A 17,920-nucleotide genomic window follows, 5' to 3' on the forward strand; every position below is an offset into this window, starting at 1 on the left:
AGCCTAACGTGTATGATTTCTCAGCACAGAGCTTCCCTGTACTGGTTATTTTGGCAACAATGGAAAGGAAATGATTGAGCAGACACTTTAAGAGAGTGGGCGTTCTCGGGGCGCCTGGGGGGCTCAGTCGGTTGAGCGTCCGACTTCGGCTCAGGTCATGATCTCGGGGTCCGTGAGTTCGAGCCCTGTGTCGGGCTCTGTGCTGACAGCTCGGAGCCTGGAGCCTGCATCAGATTCCGTGTCTCCTTCTCTCTGCCCCTCCCCTGCTCACATTCTGTCTCTATCTCTGTCTCTCTCTCTCTCTCAAAAATAAATAAATGTTAAAAAAAGAAAAAGAGGGAGTGGGCATTTTCTCTCCCCCAAAAGGTGGGGGGGGGGTACTCAGACACTATTGTTTCTCCAATGATTTAATGCAGGGCGGACTCGAATTCCCTTTTAGGAATATCTGCCCCTGGCTTCAGGCTCTCTGTTCTGCGGGCTGTTCTGTCCACACATGCTCTGTCTACCTTATGTGAGTCACGAGCCCCATGCTGAAAACATGAGCCTTTAAAATTACTTCACAAAGTACCTGCAGCCTTGCTAATCCTCGGGTGTGAATAAACCATGCACCTGCCCAGGGTTCACTTCGTATGTGTGCTAACTCTGGGAAGTCACATAGGGCATTTCTGGAGCGGCAGGGCCTCATGGAAAGAGATAAAGACCAGAGTATAAGCCTGTCGCTGAGTGGCTGGCTGAACTTGAGCAGGCCAGCCTCAATTTCCCAGCCTCTAGAATGGGTGCAGGGTGGTAGAGGGGACTGAGGCTGGTGTGAAACCAGCCAGACCGAGGACACACCTTCCTTGGTCCGCCCATAGCCCTTTGCCTCTTCCACTTATAGGCACTGAGCTGTTTGCCCACAAGTCTTTCCCCCTCTGTAGCTCAAGTTTCTAGAGAAGATCTGAACTTAACTCTTCTTTTGTGTCAGAGCAAAATGCCTGGCATACAGTGGTTGCTCAATAAATGCTTAGTAAATCAGGGAGCCCTTACGCAGCCTCCCTTGAAGAATGAAGACATACATGGAGTAACGGGTACAATCAGGACTGACTAAACCATTTATGGACTCCATAGCAAGATGAAAATATGGAGCTGCTCGTTTAAAACTCATGATGAATTTTAGGACCTGGGGTGACTGGGTGGCTCAGTCGGTTAAGCGTCTGACTCTTGATTTCGGCTCAGGTCAAGATCTCCCAGTCATGAGATCCAGTCCCACATCAGGTTCTGCACTGAGTGTGGAGCTTCTCTCTCTCTCCTTCTCTCTCTGCCCCTCCCCAACGTCTGCACGCTCCCTCTCTTTCTCTCTCAAAATAAATAAATAAGCATTAAAAAAAATTCTCTATTTTCAAAAAAAAGAGAATTGTAGGACAGCAACAGGTGAGCCCTGAGACAGCTGTGGGGCCCTCCCGAGTACAGGGCCTGTCCACCTGCATGGGTCGCGACTTCATAAAGCTGTTCTGGAACGGAATGGGGCTGTACTAGTCTGCTTGGGCCGCCGTAGCCCAAGTACCACGGATCTGGGGGCTCAAACCACATGAATTCATTTTCTCACAGTTCTGGAGGTTGGATGTCTAAGATCAAGGTGTCAGCAAGGTTGATCTCCTCCTGAGGCCTCTTTCATTGGTTTGCAGGTGGCTGTCTTCTCCGTGTGCCCTCACATCCTCTTGCCTCTGTGTCCTAATCTCCTCTTCTTATAAGGATTGAAGAATGATCGATTAGGGTCCACACTAAAGACCTCATTTTAACTTGTAGGCCTTATTTCCAAATAGGGTCACATTCTGAGATACTGTAGGTTATGGCTTCAACAGGTGGGTTTTGGAGGGGGTATAAATCAGCCCATAACAGGTGCCATCAAATATAGGTGCTCTTATGATTATCATTCTGAATTTGATTTCAACTCTGTGCTATTTCAACCCTAACCTATAGATATTTGTGTAACACCTAGGGTTTTCTGGTTATAAAAGAAAAGGATAAAGAAGTAAAGCTCCCCATTCATCTACCACCCAGTGGTTGATGTTTCGATGTATATCCTTTCCATCTTTTTTCAGTCTATGTGCATCTTGATGGTACCAACTAAGATTGTACAGTTTGGTATCGATCATTTTTTTGGTTTAACTCTATATCCCTCTCCCGCCCCACGGCATATTTTGAAAATGTTCACTTATTTATTTTGACAGAGAGAGAGAGAGAGAGAGTGCACACACACAAGCAGGGAAAGGGAGGAGAGAGGGGGAGAGAGAGAATCCCAGGCAGGCTCCACACTGTCAGCGTGGAGCCCAACGCAGGGCTCGAACCCACGAACCGCGAGATCATGACCTGAGCCGAAACCAAGAGTCAGACGCTTAACCGACTGAGCCACCCAGAGGCCCCCATCCCACTGCACATTTTGAATCAGTTTTTGGAATTTTAGCAGCAGTCATATCATCTTCCAAATGCATCCACAGCTCTCAGATGCTGAAGGCATTTCCCCCAGTTGGCTGGTAACTCTTCCCCCACTGGGTGGGTGTACCAATGAGGCCACCTCTGGGGGCCACCTTGGGGTGCGCAGGCCACAGAGTAATGAAGCCTCAATCCTTGCTCGCCAAGGCATTTCTGGACACTCAGTGGGGTCAGCAAGGGGGAACCGAAGGGGGAGCATGAAGAGTAGGACTGTGGTTTCAAAGAGGAGCCTCTGTCCGTCCGCAGTGCATAAAAGCTAACTACGATGAATGCAATGGCTCGGCATCCATTCCTTATTATAGTTCCCTCAAGAAGTAACCATTTAGTCCAATTATTCTGCCTCTTTTAGGGATGCTTTCTCAACTGCAAGGGAATCTAAGAATACAGTCGGTGTCCTCGATTAGTGCAATATCTTGTTTAGGAACTTAGGCTGGGAGAAAGAAAGCAGTTAAGCTGTCAACATGTAATTGTTTCTCATATTTAATTTAGAGTGGCTCGTTCCCATTTACTTTTCCTGGATTTGGAGCTCAAAGCAAAGAAAGTTACCGGGACAACTAGTAGTCACGAAATGAAGACGTGAGGCTCCGAATGCTCACGGAGCAGCTTGGAGCCGCCACTCTCAAATGACTTGGCCGTAATAACACAATATGATGCTCGATTTCCTAGATACGTGCAGAATAGAATTAGCCAGTTTGGGGCACAATGAGCCATTTGGGTTTTTTTTTTTTTAAGTTTATTTATTTTGAGAGAGAGTGCAAGTGGGGGAGGGGCAGAGAGAGAGAGAAATCGCAAGCAGGCTCTGTGCTGTCGGCACAGCCCCTGACGTGGGGCTCGATCCTACGAACTGCGAGATCATGACCTGCGCCCAGATCAAGAGTTGGATGCTTAACCAACTGAGCCACCAAGGCACCCCGGCAATGGGCCATTTTGATTAGAGAAATACCCTCTCTGAACTGATAGTAACTCCAAATCCCCCCAGATGAGCTGTGAGTGCGTGTGGGTGTGGGGGGTATATAGCTACCGTGAGTTTCTGCTGTGTTTGGGTGGCTCTTGGCCTCTTTGTAAGGGTAATCTAGTCATTAGTTAAACAGAATGAACACTCTTAGTCAATTCTCTTAAAGTGAGACGTCACCCATCCATGCAGGGTGGTTATGTAAAGGCCATTTATTCTGGAAACGCGTATGAAGCACCCACTTGGTGCGTTGGGCTAGGCTTCCGGGACATGGAGACGAACATAGCAGGGTTTCTCTCCTCGAGCATCTCAGAGACAAGCTCAGAGACAAACAGATACTTTTGATTGGGTCTCAGCAGCACTGAGATAGAGGTAGGAAAAGATAGCCACGTGGTCATGACTGACGGGAAAGCACCCTGGATAGCTCACAAGTCTACTAGGAGGAGGCAGGAAAGTGGAATTTAATTCTGCAAATATTTCTTGCCTACCTTACTTGGGCCATAGTCCAGGCACAGAGCTTGTGCTCTAGAACGTGAGAAGATGAAACGAAAATAGTAAAAAATGAGTACAGGGTCCTAGGAGCTCCAGAAATGTGTGATAAATGAGCGAACTGAAATATACAGAAGATTAACGCTAAACACCTGCCAAGACTGTCAAGATGAGTAAGACACGGCCATGGCTCCTGCCCTTGGAGGAGGTAGGGAGCGGGGACTAGTGGGGAGGGAGGCTGTATTCATGTATGAAGCCTTTCTTTTGCTAGTGTTTTCCTTTTTCTTTAAAAAACAATGCATGTTTAGAAGGACACAATATCACGTGGTATTCCTGCCAAGAGTGTGCAACCGGAATTAATCATGAGCAAAAGTCAGACAAACCCAAGTTGAGGGATATTGTGCAAAAAATGACTGGCATATAATCTTCAAGTAGGTCAAGGTCAAGAAACACAAGAAGGGCTAAGGAACTGTTGCAGATCAAAGGGAACGACACATGCATTTCCTTATTTTGATAAGCATGTCGTTTGCACATTTGGGAGTAAAGAGCTTCGAGGGCCCCAATTGGTGCCCAAATGGGAGAGCGGAAGAGAGAGAGGGTTGTGTGAATGAAAGAGCAGATGGGGTCAAATGGAATCGTTGGGTGAATCTGTGTACGGGGCTTCTGGAAGTTTCTGCTATTCTTGTAACTTTGCTGTAAGTTTGAAATGACATTAACATTTAAAAAGTTAAAAAAAATACAGACGAATTTCAGAAATTTTGGAACATTCAGAAAGACACACAGCAGCCTGAATACTCCCCTGTCATCCTTGAGGAACGGCCGTGTTGAGCCATTTGTCACTTCTTCCCCGGCTCCTTTCTGTGCATCTTACAGTATTTAGAATGTACTGGCCAACCTTTCAACTTGCACTAAATGACATGTTTTGAGCGCTGCTTGTGGTTATGGATACACATTGTCAAGGAGGCCTGACTTGCTTACTAACATGTTTGGTTTGGCAATAGGGATTATAATCCTGATATGTGGGTGTTTGACAGAGTTTCGGCGGCAGCTGCCGACTGTTTCTGCCATCACAGCCAGGCGCTGCTCACGTCCTGACAGTCACAAGCTCTGGACGCAGTTCCCACACCAGCCCCTGGCCACACTTCAACCCCTGGTCCTTTTAGCTCTTTGCTCTTCTTTGAAAACCCGTGGGAGAGGCGCCTGGGTGGCTCAGTCGGTGAAGCGTCCGACTTCGGCTCGGGTCCTGATCTCACGGTTCGCGAGTTCGAGCCCCACCTCCGGCTTTGTGTTGACAGCTCGGCGCCTGGAGCCTGCTTCGGATTCTGTGTCTCCCTCTCTCTCTGCCTCTTCCCCGCTCATGGTCTGTCTCTCAAAAGTAAGTAAATGTTAAAAAAAAAAAAAATTAATAAGGAAAAGAGAAAATCAGTGGGAACGTGAAGCGTTCTTAAGTGCCTGATACTTGGTCTCTCTCCGAGACATCTTTAAAGCAGAGCTGCTCAACTGCATCGCTATTGAAATGTTGAGCCAGCTCGTTCTTTGACGTGGGGGCTGTGCATTATCCTGTAGCAGCATCCCTGGCCTCTACCCACCGGATAGCGTGGCCAGTAGCGTCCCTTCCACCCCCAGTTGTAACCCAAAATGTCCCAAACATTGATGATGCATGTCTCAGGGAGGGGGCAGTGGGGGGGGGGGGGGGGGGGAACTGTCCCCATTTGAGAACCATTGTCCTAAAATCAGAAAGCAGAGGGAATGTGACCCTTTCATAATGTAATTTCCTCATTGGAACACATTGGGTTGGATTGATGGGAAGAAGAAACCCTGAGGCCAGAAGTAGCTTCTGCCTTGGCTTCCTCAGTGGTTAAATGGGGAGATCAACACCTGTCCTGTCTGCCTCTCCTGAGGTTAAAGGAAGCATGTTACGTAACAAGTCTATACAGGGCTCATATACAGCTGTTGTGCGAGACACTTCAGGGCTCTCTTGGCATGAGACTAAAACACGCAGCAAAGCCATTTTATACGTTCAAAAGAGTACCTAAATGAACCTGAGGATTTGTTATTCCCATCTTCAACTTGTTGCCAAAATGTCTATAGATCTAGGAAATTGTGGCAGGGACGATACTATGTTTGGTTTCCCCAGGCTTGTTTTATTTTTCTTCTGGGCACGCAGGAAGCCGCCATTTCCCAGCCTCCCTTGTGGCAAGGTGGGCCACGAGACTGACTTCTGGCCGGGGGAGGACTGGTGGAAGTGAAGTCCTCACTTCCAAGCCTGGCCCCTGACGATTTCTGGGTGGGGGCCACATCATCTTTTTATTCATTTCTTAGCTGGATTCAGTCTAGAAGGCTCTGGGTCCTAAGGGACGATGAAGCTACTGGACGGAAGGAGACCCGGTCCCTAGAAGCCCATGTTACGTCCAGCTTCCCCCCAGCACACTGATGGGAGCAAGACATAAGATTTAGCTGTATTCAGCTGCTGGGATCTCGGAGGCTCTTTTTGCACAGTAATTAGCCTATCCTGACTGTCGCAGGTGTACCAGGAAGCAGCGTTGAGAAAAACTCTAAGGAAAAGGCAGAACAGATAAGCTCCTGTCAGTAGTCGTTCATGGGCAGAGTCCACAGACTTCTCTGAGTAACCAGGGTGCTCCTACCTCTGTGCCTTCGGTCATCTCCGTCTTACTCCCAGCATTTCTCCTCTCGCTAGAGTCTCCATTCATATCAACATTGTTTACTCTTCCTGGTCAAGGACTACCTCTCCCAGGAAGCCTTCCCTAACTGCCTATTGTAGAAGTAGGCTTTCCCTCCCATGAACTCCAGTTCTGATCTCATAGCTTTGTTTCACAGCATTTGTCAGCCTTTGCTTTTGATCGGAGCTGACCCTTTTAAAGGAATACCCCGTTTCCTAATTACCTTTGCACCCCCAATCCTTAAACATAACAGCATAATAAAATAAAAAATGCCACCGTACTGTTAACACTATTAACACATGGGTTCAGTGGTATTGCTTTAGCCTAGAACATACCAAATCATCATCAGGAAGCAAATTACAATGACATTAGTCATTGGGCACCGTTTGTTGACTGCTCAACCAGTGCAGAGCTCTGTGACGGGACCTTTGGCATAGATCATCTCGGAGCACTGTCTCAGTGGCCCGATGAATTCGTTACCCTGATTATCCCCATTCCCAAAGCCACACCCTAAAACTCCTGCTCGACGTATCACAAAAGCTCTGCCCTGAAAATCTGCCCAATTATTCTCTCTGCCTCATTACCGCTGAGGACAGCGGTGGGCCCAGAGGAGAAAATGTGAATGGTAGGTCGCAGCTCCTTATCCGTCGAATGGTGAAGAGGGTGGGGTGAGGTGTTGCATGTAGAGCGCTCAGCATAGCGGCCCGTGGTCGTGCTGGACAAGCATTTGTGATGTGGTTAGCACGGTTTGGGGATATGGCCCATCCGTTCTTCACCTCACCCAAGAGAAACAAGTGTTTCCTGCCCCCACACTGATGGAGCTGGAAGGTAGAGATTTTGAAAACAAGATGCACCATCAGCCGCTGCAATCAACACTCGAATCAGGGGCGCCTGGGTGGCTCCGTCGGTGGGGCGTCCGACTTCGGCTCAGGTCATGATCTCGCAGTTTGTGGGTTCGAGCCCCGTGTCGGGCTCTGGGCTGACAGCTCGGAGCCTGGAACCTGCTTTGGATTCTGGGTCTCCCTCTCTCTCTGCCCCTCCCCCGCTTGTGCCCTGTCTCTCTCTGTCTCTCAAAAATGAATAAATGTAAAAAAAAAAAATTAAAAAAAAAAAACTCGAATCAGGGGCACCTGGGTGGCTCTGTCGGTTGAGCGACTGACTTCAGCTCAGGTGACGATCTCGCGGTTGGCGACTTCGAGCCCCACATCGGGCTGGAGGCACAGAGCCTGCTTTGGATCCTCTGTCCCTTTCTCTCTGCCCCTGCCCCACTTTATTAATAAATAAACATTAAAAACAAAAAGACTCAAATCAAAACAGAAGAGCTTTTCTAAAGTTGCTTTAGACAATTTCCTGCTATCTAACATGGGGCTTAGCATAGCTCTTCATACAGCCCTGAGAATAAAGTAAGCCCTGTAAGGGTCTTCTTGGATGCCCTTGCAGAAAAAGCAACATTGCATCATTAAAACATGTTTTGTTTTTTCTTATGCGTAACAGGTATAATAACTACATTTGCAAAAACGTGCTTCTCCAGTAGCTGCCAAGGCGGGTAGTTGATAGCCTGCCAGCTGGTTGTGGCTTCACTCTTTCATGGTAGAAAAGCGGCCTTGGGCATGACTGCTGCCCTTATCCACGGGACGGTTTGTGGATGCCAGTGTGAAACATGGGCCTGATTCACGTTTTCAGACCGTAGCACTCTTAGGGAATGTACAGGACATTGGTCCTAACTTGCAAACCCTTGCCAGCCTTGTGGCCTCGTATGTTCTACCAGCTCTGTTTATTTGCCACATCAGACATTATTTTAGGGAATATCAGCTGGAGAATTTGGGCTCCTGGCTAACTGCTTGTAAGCGGGGGCTAAACGCTATCATCTGCCATCGCCTCTTAGAGCTGTGTGGCCTCTAGCAAGTAACTTAACCTCTCTAAGCCCGATTCCTATCTTTAAAATGGAGAAAACGGGGGCGCCTGGGTGGCCCAGTCAGTTTCGCGTCTGACTTCGGCTCCGGTCTCGTGGTTCCTGGGTTCAAACCCCGCGTCGGGCTCTGTGCTGCCAGCTCAGAGCCTGGAGCCTGCTTCCGGGTTCTGTGTCTCCCTCTCTCTCTGCCCCTCCCCCGCTCGTGCTCTGTCTCTCTCTCAAAACTAAAATGAGCATTAAAAAAAAAATTGTAAAAAAAATGGAGAAAATAATCATGCCGCTCTACCGGATTGTTATTGAAGCCTGAGATCGTCAAGTAAATTGAAGGCTTACAGCCCAGCTGCTAGCACATTAGCGGCTAGTAATAATTATTATTGTTATTGTGGATGTTATTATCACCGATGCTTATATTCAGTAGCACATGTTGAGTTTGTAGACCTGAAATTACACACACTGGGTTCTTTAGGTGAATGAAACCGGATACACGAACACTATATGTGTGCTTGTGCGTGTGCTCACGCGTGCGGGCTCGGGATCTTTGTGGGACATCCTCTCCCGGTCCTCTGCTTCACTGGTCGGCCCAGCTCGGCCCTCCTGTCTCGCCACACAACCTCTCTCGCCTTCGCACTTCATTACCTTTGATCCGCCTGGTCCCAGCAGCAAAGTTTTTACCGTTCCCTCCGTACGGCCTCGCACCTCCTGCCCATGTCCGCCCTCAGCGGCCCCCCAACCTTCTTATCACACGTCATCTGTCCATTTCTGTCTCCGCACAGTGTGCCTCCCGCAACTCACTGCAATTTTCTGCCTGCAGCTCCTTCCCCTCCTGTCTCCCCACCACTCCCTCATGTCAAATCTGGCCTCCGTCAGCCATCCACACCCCCGGATGGTTCAGGAATCTGCCTGCCTGCCTGCCTGCCTGCTTTTTTGGATGTCTCCCCACCTTGGGCTCGGCTGGCCTGCTGGGTCACACAGCCTTGGTGGCAGAAGCCCACTGTCTGATCCCACTTGGTTAGAGTTTTAAAGGGCCAGCTGCCTACTTCTAATCAAAACAGCCTACTCTATTATGTGCCAGCATAAGCTGCCTGCAGTGTCTCACGTAGTGGTGTGGCAGGAGCCCCCGTGATTCCCAACTTTGTAAGTGACGGCACCGACGCTCAGAGAAGCAGAGGCACTCGTCCCCCTTATAGAAGTAGTAAGTGGGGAGCAGGGCTTTCATCCTGGGTGTGCCTGGCTCCAGACCCCTTGCCTTGAACCCAAGCAAACCCCGGTGGTCAGGCTGCTGGAATAATCGAGGCTTTGGTGCTCCTCCTTGCTCCCTGTGCAGGAATTAGCTGTTCATTGAAGCCGGGACAGGAAGGAAACTCTGAGGACCTTCCTCCCGAAGCCACTGCTGACACCTCGCCCCTTCTCTACCCTTTGGGTTAAATTGTTCTGACCTGTTTCCATGACTATTGTTCTTTACCTGTCTCCTTTCCCCCCCCCCCCCTTCCTGGTGGTGACTTGCCACCTGGCATGTAGTAGAAGTTGACTTTGACAGAGGGGATCAGGACATTCATTCATTCATTCATTTATGAAAGGCAGACGGCCCCATGCAGTGCCCCGTTTAGGATGTGTCTGGAATCTTGGAAGCTTGACTGCCCTACGTTCTCCTACTAACAAACCTGAAGAGCTTGTTTGGGGCTTCAGGAGGAGAGCACGGCTATTCATCTCATATACCCTTGACCCAAGAGAATGGTCCTCCTCTGTCAGGGAAGGCCGTCCTCTTCGACCGAGCACACAGCTTCAGGAGGGACACACGTGCGGCAGCGAGAGAGGAAGGTGACACCTGCCAGGTGCCCGGCCGTTGGCCAGCCAGATGGGCCGACGCCACCCTAATGATCAGTGGGGTGACAGATGTCACAGCCAGATTGCCCTCACATCCAGGACACGGATGATTTCTTGGCGACGGTGACAAAATTAACCCAGGAACAAAGTTCTACCTCCTGGTCAGCCTCGGTCTGCTTTGGTTTGTTTTGCCATGTAGCCCAAAAGGGTCAGCCCATCCCAAAAAGGGTCAGCCAGGAGTTCGCTCTTGGGAATTCCCCAGGGCAGGTCCCATAGGTGAGTCACTCCACGGCTGCCCCCTTGCCCAACTCCTGCAGCCCGCAGCTGGCAGGAGCCTCTGTGGGCAGGGCGGCTGCTGAAGGGGTGAGCAGCCCTCACTCCCGGTCTGGGAGTCAAAGCCTGAACAATACAGGGCCTGTAAGCCAGGAGGCGGTGACAGCCACTGCTGGGGGCCATGTGGCACATAGGGAGCTCTGTATACTGGGTCAAGTTTCCTGATAGTGGGTAGCCGCCCAGCCCATCTGGCTTCCCTGGGACAAGCTAGTTGGTGTGGCTTTAGATGCAAATAATGCCAACGGCTAAGGTCTACAAGGGCAGAACTCCTGTTGCTCATGCCTTACTCCACCCTCAGCACACCTATGAGTGGCATTATACTTATTTTTAAGACAGGGAAACTGACAAGAAGAAATCAGATGAAATCGATTAGCCAAGAAAGGGTAGAGTGGAATCTAGGTCTCGCTGGGTCAGATGGGAAGCCCGTACCGCGTGGCCCTGAGGAAGAAATAAACAGCCTGTGGAGCCGGGGGACAGTGTTGGCCTGCCCACTGTGATTGAATGCCGTTACCACTAGCTTTGCACACTGCCGGGCAGCACGGCGGGGGCCGCCGTCTCTGCAGCGGGTTCCATGCCTAAACCTATTCCTTAGTTCAACCCGCACACGGATTATTTTCTTTGCACCTGCTATGGGCCGAGGAGTGAGCAGAGTATATCAAAGTGAAGAAAACGCGGTCTCTGCCCTCAGCCAGACGGTGGGCTGGAGCAGGAGGTGACAGAGAAGCACGAATAGAATGCGGCATACATCACCACTGGCCGCGGGCCCCAAGGAGAGAGGAGTTTGTTCCAAGGGGGAGGGGGGCGTCTCTGGGAAAGCTTCTAGGAACAGACGGCAGTTGAGTTGGTTCCTGAAGGATAGCAGGTTTGGGACAGCTTGTTCCAGTGGGTGCATAGGATCCAGGGGTGGCCTGGGGTCATTGGCTCCTGGACACGATGCTTTGGAGGCTCAAGCGTAAGGCGACTTTGGACAATAACAGCAATTGTAAGGGTCACAGGTCTTCCTTTGGATCACTCCCCCCAGACCACTGGGGGGTAGTAATTATGGGCTCTTGCTGTGGGGAAATGAAGCAGCCCCTAAGCCTGCCTAGCTTCCTGTCTGTGTCATTCTCCATGCCTCAGTCTCTGCATGTGTAAAATGGGGCTAATTCGAGTAGTCCTCCCTTCTAGAGCTTGGCTCACAGCGAATACTCACTAAATCAAGCTGCTGTCATCATTCACCGTTATCATTTCCTTTTGTTGTTGTTGTTGAAGTGTACTTATTTATTTTGAGAGAGAGCAAGCAGGGGAGGGGCAGAGAGAGAGGGAGAGAGAATCCCAAGCAGGCTTCATGCCCAGCGTGGAGCCTGATGGGGGGGGGGGGAGGGAGGGGGTCGATCCTACGACGGTGAGATCATGACCTGCGCCGAAATCAAGAGTCAGATGCTCAACTGACCGAGCCACCCAGGCACCCCCACCATTATCAGTTCTGTAGCCAGTGCCCTGGCAGGAGCAGAGAGGTCCGGTCACCATAGAAAGAACCCAGATTTGGTTTTTCCCTTTCCCTAAAAGCACCTTTTTGCCTTCTCTTTAGCTACTCTCTGGACTTGTAGGGTGGATGGTGCCCCGTAAAAGGCAGTATGTAAAGGGAGCAGAGCGAAGCAGGATGCCTTGGGGTGTGCAGAAGAATGCCAACCTCTCAGCCAAGAGGCTTTGCTTGAACAAAATGCATTTTCTTAAATAAATGTGATCTCAGCTCTGCCACTTAGTGACTATGTGACTTTAGGCACCTTATATCATTTCTGTCAGCCCTGGTGTCCTCTTAACTCTTAACTCATAGAGGAGTGGGGAGCACAAATGGGAGATATATATATATATATATATATATATATATCCTTTTCTGGCATGGTGGACCACACATAGAAATTGGGGTGCTGGGGGGCTCAGTCAGTTAAGCACCCAACTCTTGATTTCAGCTCAGGTCATGATCTCATGGTTTGTGCGTTCCAGCCCTGCTTTGGGCTCTGCACTGATAGCGTGGAATCTACTTAGGATTCTCTCTCTCCCTCTCCCTCTCCCTCTCTCTCTCTGCCCCTCCCCTGCTCGTTCTCTCTCCCAAAATAAATACACTCTAAAAAAAAAACCCACTTAGTGTGGGGCTTCTTCTCCCTCCTCTCTCCTTCTCTCTCTCCCTCCCCTCCTCCTTTTCTTCCTCTTTCTTCTTCCTCTTGGAAGCCTCCCTTCTCCTTTCTTGCCTGGATTGGCTAAGAGTTTCGGTAGACCTCTACGCCTCTACCCTCGGGCACCCTGGCTGTTAGGCTCAGCAGCAAGCGTGACTGTCCCCCGACAAGGCTAACCCCACGGCTAAGCCGTCTGATTATGGGGAGACGATCGAGGGCCCGAGGACCTGTGGCCATGTACAGAACTCCTCAGATCCAAAAGCAGGACATCGGTGCCAACAGGGGCTACCCCCGGGCTTCTGTCACGGCCAGGGAGGCCTGGTGGCCGGAACCTGAGATGACGCAAAAAGATGACAGAAGCCGACTTGGAATGATCTGCCATTACACCCGCGAAGGGCAGTGCGGTAGCTCCCAGGGAGAGCGGGGCTGTGCCCTGGGGCTGGACGTCCTCCCTGCACTCCTCAACCCCAGCGTGCCGGTTCCCTTTCTTACCATTCAGCCAACGTTTGCTGGGCGTCTGCTCCGCGCCCGGTGCCCCAGGAAATGAAAATACTCTGGGGACTAGAATGGATGATGATCCTGCCCCCATAGAGGGTTCTATCTAGAGGGGACACAGACAATAAACAAAAGCAAGCAACCAAGCCTACAGACATAGGACTGTGTAATTACAAATAGCAATAAAAGCTGCAAGGCAGGGTGTGAAACAGAACATAATGGGAGGGGCACCTACCTGAAATAGTCAAGGAAGGAGTCCCGGGCAAAGTGGCATTTCAGCCAGGAGCTGAAGGATGAGAAGGGCCAAGTGTGGCAGGAGGAGAGGGCTGCACCCAGAACAGGGCTAGGGAAGGGGTCTGTGTGCTGGAGAGACCCCAGCGAGAGAGGGGCAGGAGTGTGGAGGGCAGAGCAGTGGCAGAAAGAGATAAGGTCATGAAGAGCCTTGGAAACCATGGCCGAGGGTCTGTATTACAGTCGGGACAGGGGGCGGTCCCAGAAGGATGTGAAAGTAAGAAGGGGGCGCCTGGGTGGCTCAGTCAGATAAGCATCTGACTCTTGATTTCAGCTCATGTCATGATCTCACAGCTGGTGAGTTCGAGCCCCGCGTCTGGCTCTGCACGAACAGCGCGGAGCCTGCTTGAGATGCTCCCTCTCTCTCTGCCTGTCCCCAGCGCACACTCTCTCTGTCTCTCTCAAAAGCATAAATAAATACATTTAGACAACATTTCCAGTAAGTGGGGCGGTGATGTGGATGTCAGTGAACAGAGACAGAACGGCTCAAGGGCAACAGGTTGGTTTGTTTGTTTGTTTTTTGAGTTTTGCCAGTCTCTGCCTCCCTCTGGCTTTTTCAGAATGTGCTTGGTAAATCTGTGGGATGTTAAGGCCCCTGGGCCAGACCTTGGTAGCAATATCATAAAAATATCTGATCTCATCCATCAGAGGGCTAGGGACCTGGGGAAGGGGGTGGGGTGCACCAGACAGACGGCCTAACCTGCATGGAAACTCACAATACGTACATTCCCGGGTGTGTCTGTTCATTAAACGTTGAAACAGCACTTACTAGGGGTTATAATGACCCTAGAAGGCAGGTACAATTTCTAGGGAATGCTGTCATTTTTCCAGGAGAAATGAAAACATAGCAAACCTCATTTTTGAGCCCCACCCATTTGGAATTTGCTACCTGCTTCTGGGCGTTTCGGTGAGGCTCGGATGAGGTCATGAATGCAACATGCCAAACACATAGTAGGTTCTTAAGAAATATCTGCTTCCCACCCCTTTTCCCTTTGTCTACAGAAAATAGGTTTTCCAAGCAGAAAATTTCAATCACTTTAGAAACACCCATTCAGGCCCAATTGCTGGGCTAATTATAAATCACTCCTTTTTATTCATTAAGCCAGAATCCCTGAGGGCCCCTACAAAGGTGTGTTCTGTGGGGCTCATTCAAGGCCCTCTGTGTTTGGCAGACCTCCTTTGTCATTCTGGTGTTGGGGGACAGGCCTAACAGGTGTCTTTCGGCTCAGCTGGGTCATATCAGGTTCTTAGTAAAAATGCTTAAATTTCAGAAAACATGTTCAGGCTCACAGTCTCGCCAAATCCATAGGCGACAGAGATGTTCTGATGCATTTCCTTTAAAGACGGGCAGATAAAATGTATCCTTCTTTTTTTTTTTTTTTAACATTTATTTATTTTTTGAGAGACAGAGTGCAAAGGGGAAGGAGCAGAGAGAGAGGGAGACACAGAATGTGAAGCAGGCTCCAGGCTCCCAGCTGTCGGCACAGAGCCGGATGCGGGGCTCGAACTCACGAACGTAAGATCGCGACCCGAGCCGCAGTAGAGCGCTTAACCGACTGAGACCCCCAGGCACCCCAAGATGTATCTTTCTTTAACATCAGTCCAAACCAGAGAGGTTTGGATGTTTATTTTAAGAAATTGTTATTTCATCGGTAAGGAGAGGTTTCGCTCTTAGAACAGGCTCGTTGGGGCAAAAGCCCTTTACCACACACTGGGTTTTGTGGCTGGAGATTATATTCTAAGTTGGCTACTTGAAGTTATCTGGCGCAGGTATCTTGCATGAAAAAACATGAATTATGATGCTTTTGTTAAATTGCAGAAGAGTATCTTTGCGTTGAAAAAAAATGTATCTGTTATTTTAACAGTGTAAACACGTACTGAATTTGGAGGCTTCTATACAGTCTAGCCAGACGGATTCAAAGAATTTATGTTGGTCACAATTTTTAAAGGGCACTTCTGAATTCAATAATGATTTACAAAAGAGAGCTTTGAGGTTCTGAGGGGTACTTTTTCCAACACCCAGTCTTTGCAAGGCCCTGCTCAAAGCTCGCACTGGAGGGTTATAAAAGGAATTGTATGGCTATCACCGTTAACCCTTGAGTGGTCATGGTATTTCACAGGTCTGTCTTATCGGAGAGAGAGTGTGGCCTCTACTTTTGGAGTGTTCAGGGGGCCAGAGAAGGCAGATCAGACAGAATGGACACCCTGGACCTACTCTCTACCCTCTTTCTAACCTTTTCCGCCATGGGATTACATTCCCAAAAACGCTATGTTTTACTGATTCATTTTGAAATCAAGGTCTCTTTGGAACTTCAGTGATGAGATTGCTTAGTTTAAATGAACCTGGGACTAATTTTCTCTCTGGCCAACAGTGACAGGAGAGAGGCTCCTGTGCGGGCTCTGGCTTATGAGTGGAAACCCTCTTGTTTAGAAACAGGTGAGGCTGGCCCCAACGCAAAGCAAAACATAAACAGCGAGAGAGAAAAGACGGAGATATGGATCGACGGAACAAAATAGAGAGTGTAGGAAGGCACCCACACATATAGGGTGAATTGATTTTTGACAAAGGTGTAAAAGCAATTCAATGGAGAGAGGATGGTCTCTTCAATGAGTGATGCTGGAAGAATTCAATATCCATAAACAATAGTTTAGATATCCATAAACAATATCCAGTAAACAATAGTTAAGTTTACTAAAAATTAACCTCAATCCATACCTCAACCTTATGTCAAAATGGACTCAAAATGAATCATAGACCTAAATATAAAATGTGACGGTATAAGACTTGTAGAAGAAGCCATAATAACATTTTTGTGACAGTGGCTGGCAAATATTTCAACACCAAAAGCATGATCCACGGAAGGACAAAAACAATGGACAAGCTTGACCTCATCAAAAGTCGGAACTTCTACTCTTTACAAGACAGTTAAGAAAATAAAGAAAAATAAGAAACCACAACACATTAGGAAAAAACATTTGCAAATCCTGCATCTAATAATAAAAGACTTGTCTCCGGAACTCAAATAAAGAGCTCTCCAACAAAGACAAGGAGAGAAAAATTTTTTTCAATGAACACCATGTTTTAATAGAAGTTTCACCAAAGAAGACACACAGTGCAAATAAGTTTATAAAAGATGCTTAAATTCAGTCATTAGAGAATGAACACGAACACTACAATTTAAAAATCATGGCACGCTTATTTGAATGGCTACAAGGAAAGAAAGGAAAGGAAGGGAGAAAGGAAGAAAGGGAGAAAGAAAGAAAGAAAGAAAGAAAGAAAGAAAGAACCTCCTGACAATACCCAGTGCTTGCAGAGACATGGAGAAGTAGAGATCTCAGCCACCGCCAGTGGGTTCCAAAATGGTAACAGCCACTTTAGAAACCAGTTTGGAAGTTTCTTATTAAATTAAATATACACTTGTCATAAGACTCAACGATCCTACTTCTAGGTATTAGTCAAGTGAAAGAAAAGCTTATGTTTACACAACACAAAAACCTTAGGGGAATGTTTACAGAGGCTTTATTCATAATCGCTGAGGCTGAGAACACCTCCCACATCCCTCAGTTGGTGGAATGGGTAACCTGTGACAGATGCATGCAGGGGCCCACTCCCCCAAAGGTACGCCAGGTACCATCACGTGTGATGTCGCATGAATGTCACATGATGTGATAAGGGGGGCACTTCACCTCTGTAGAGTTCTTCTCCCCAAACGCATGGGTATGAAAAGCAAGAAAAGATTGAGGCATGGTCACTGTTTTTCTAGAACAGAAAAAAAAAAAAAAAAGCGGGGGGGTGGGGGGACATTAACGGGAAAAATGATTCCAAATAAAGTCAGAAGTTCAGTTAATAGGCATATATCAATGTTGGTGTCTTCGTTCATGTCATGGTAACATAAGATGGCCACGTTCGCCAAAGCTACCACCTACTAAGGGTACCTAGGAACTTTGTACTCTCTTTGCAACTTTTCTTAAATCGATAATTATTCCAAACTAAAAAAAAAAAAAAAAAAGTACACTGGCCCCATAGCAAGCACTCAATTGATGATGATGATGATGGCTATTCTTTTGAGGTGAAATCATCGGTAGGAAATGTAGACTATACAACGTCCGTCTGAGGTTGTATGATAACTCGTAGATGGTAAAAGCCTCTTATAAATGTCATTTCACACATCGAGTTATGACAGTTCAGAGTTGGAAGGGACGGAAGTATTATCTGGTCCAACCCCTTCATTTTCCAGCTGAAGAAACAGAAGCCCAAGAAAAAGAAGCAAGAGGATGAAAAGTACTGGTGATCAAAATAGAAATCACAGTAAGA

This window comes from Panthera uncia, chromosome D2, assembly GCF_023721935.1.
Source record: "Panthera uncia isolate 11264 chromosome D2, Puncia_PCG_1.0, whole genome shotgun sequence".
In the NCBI taxonomy this organism is placed as follows: Eukaryota; Metazoa; Chordata; class Mammalia; order Carnivora; family Felidae; genus Panthera; species Panthera uncia.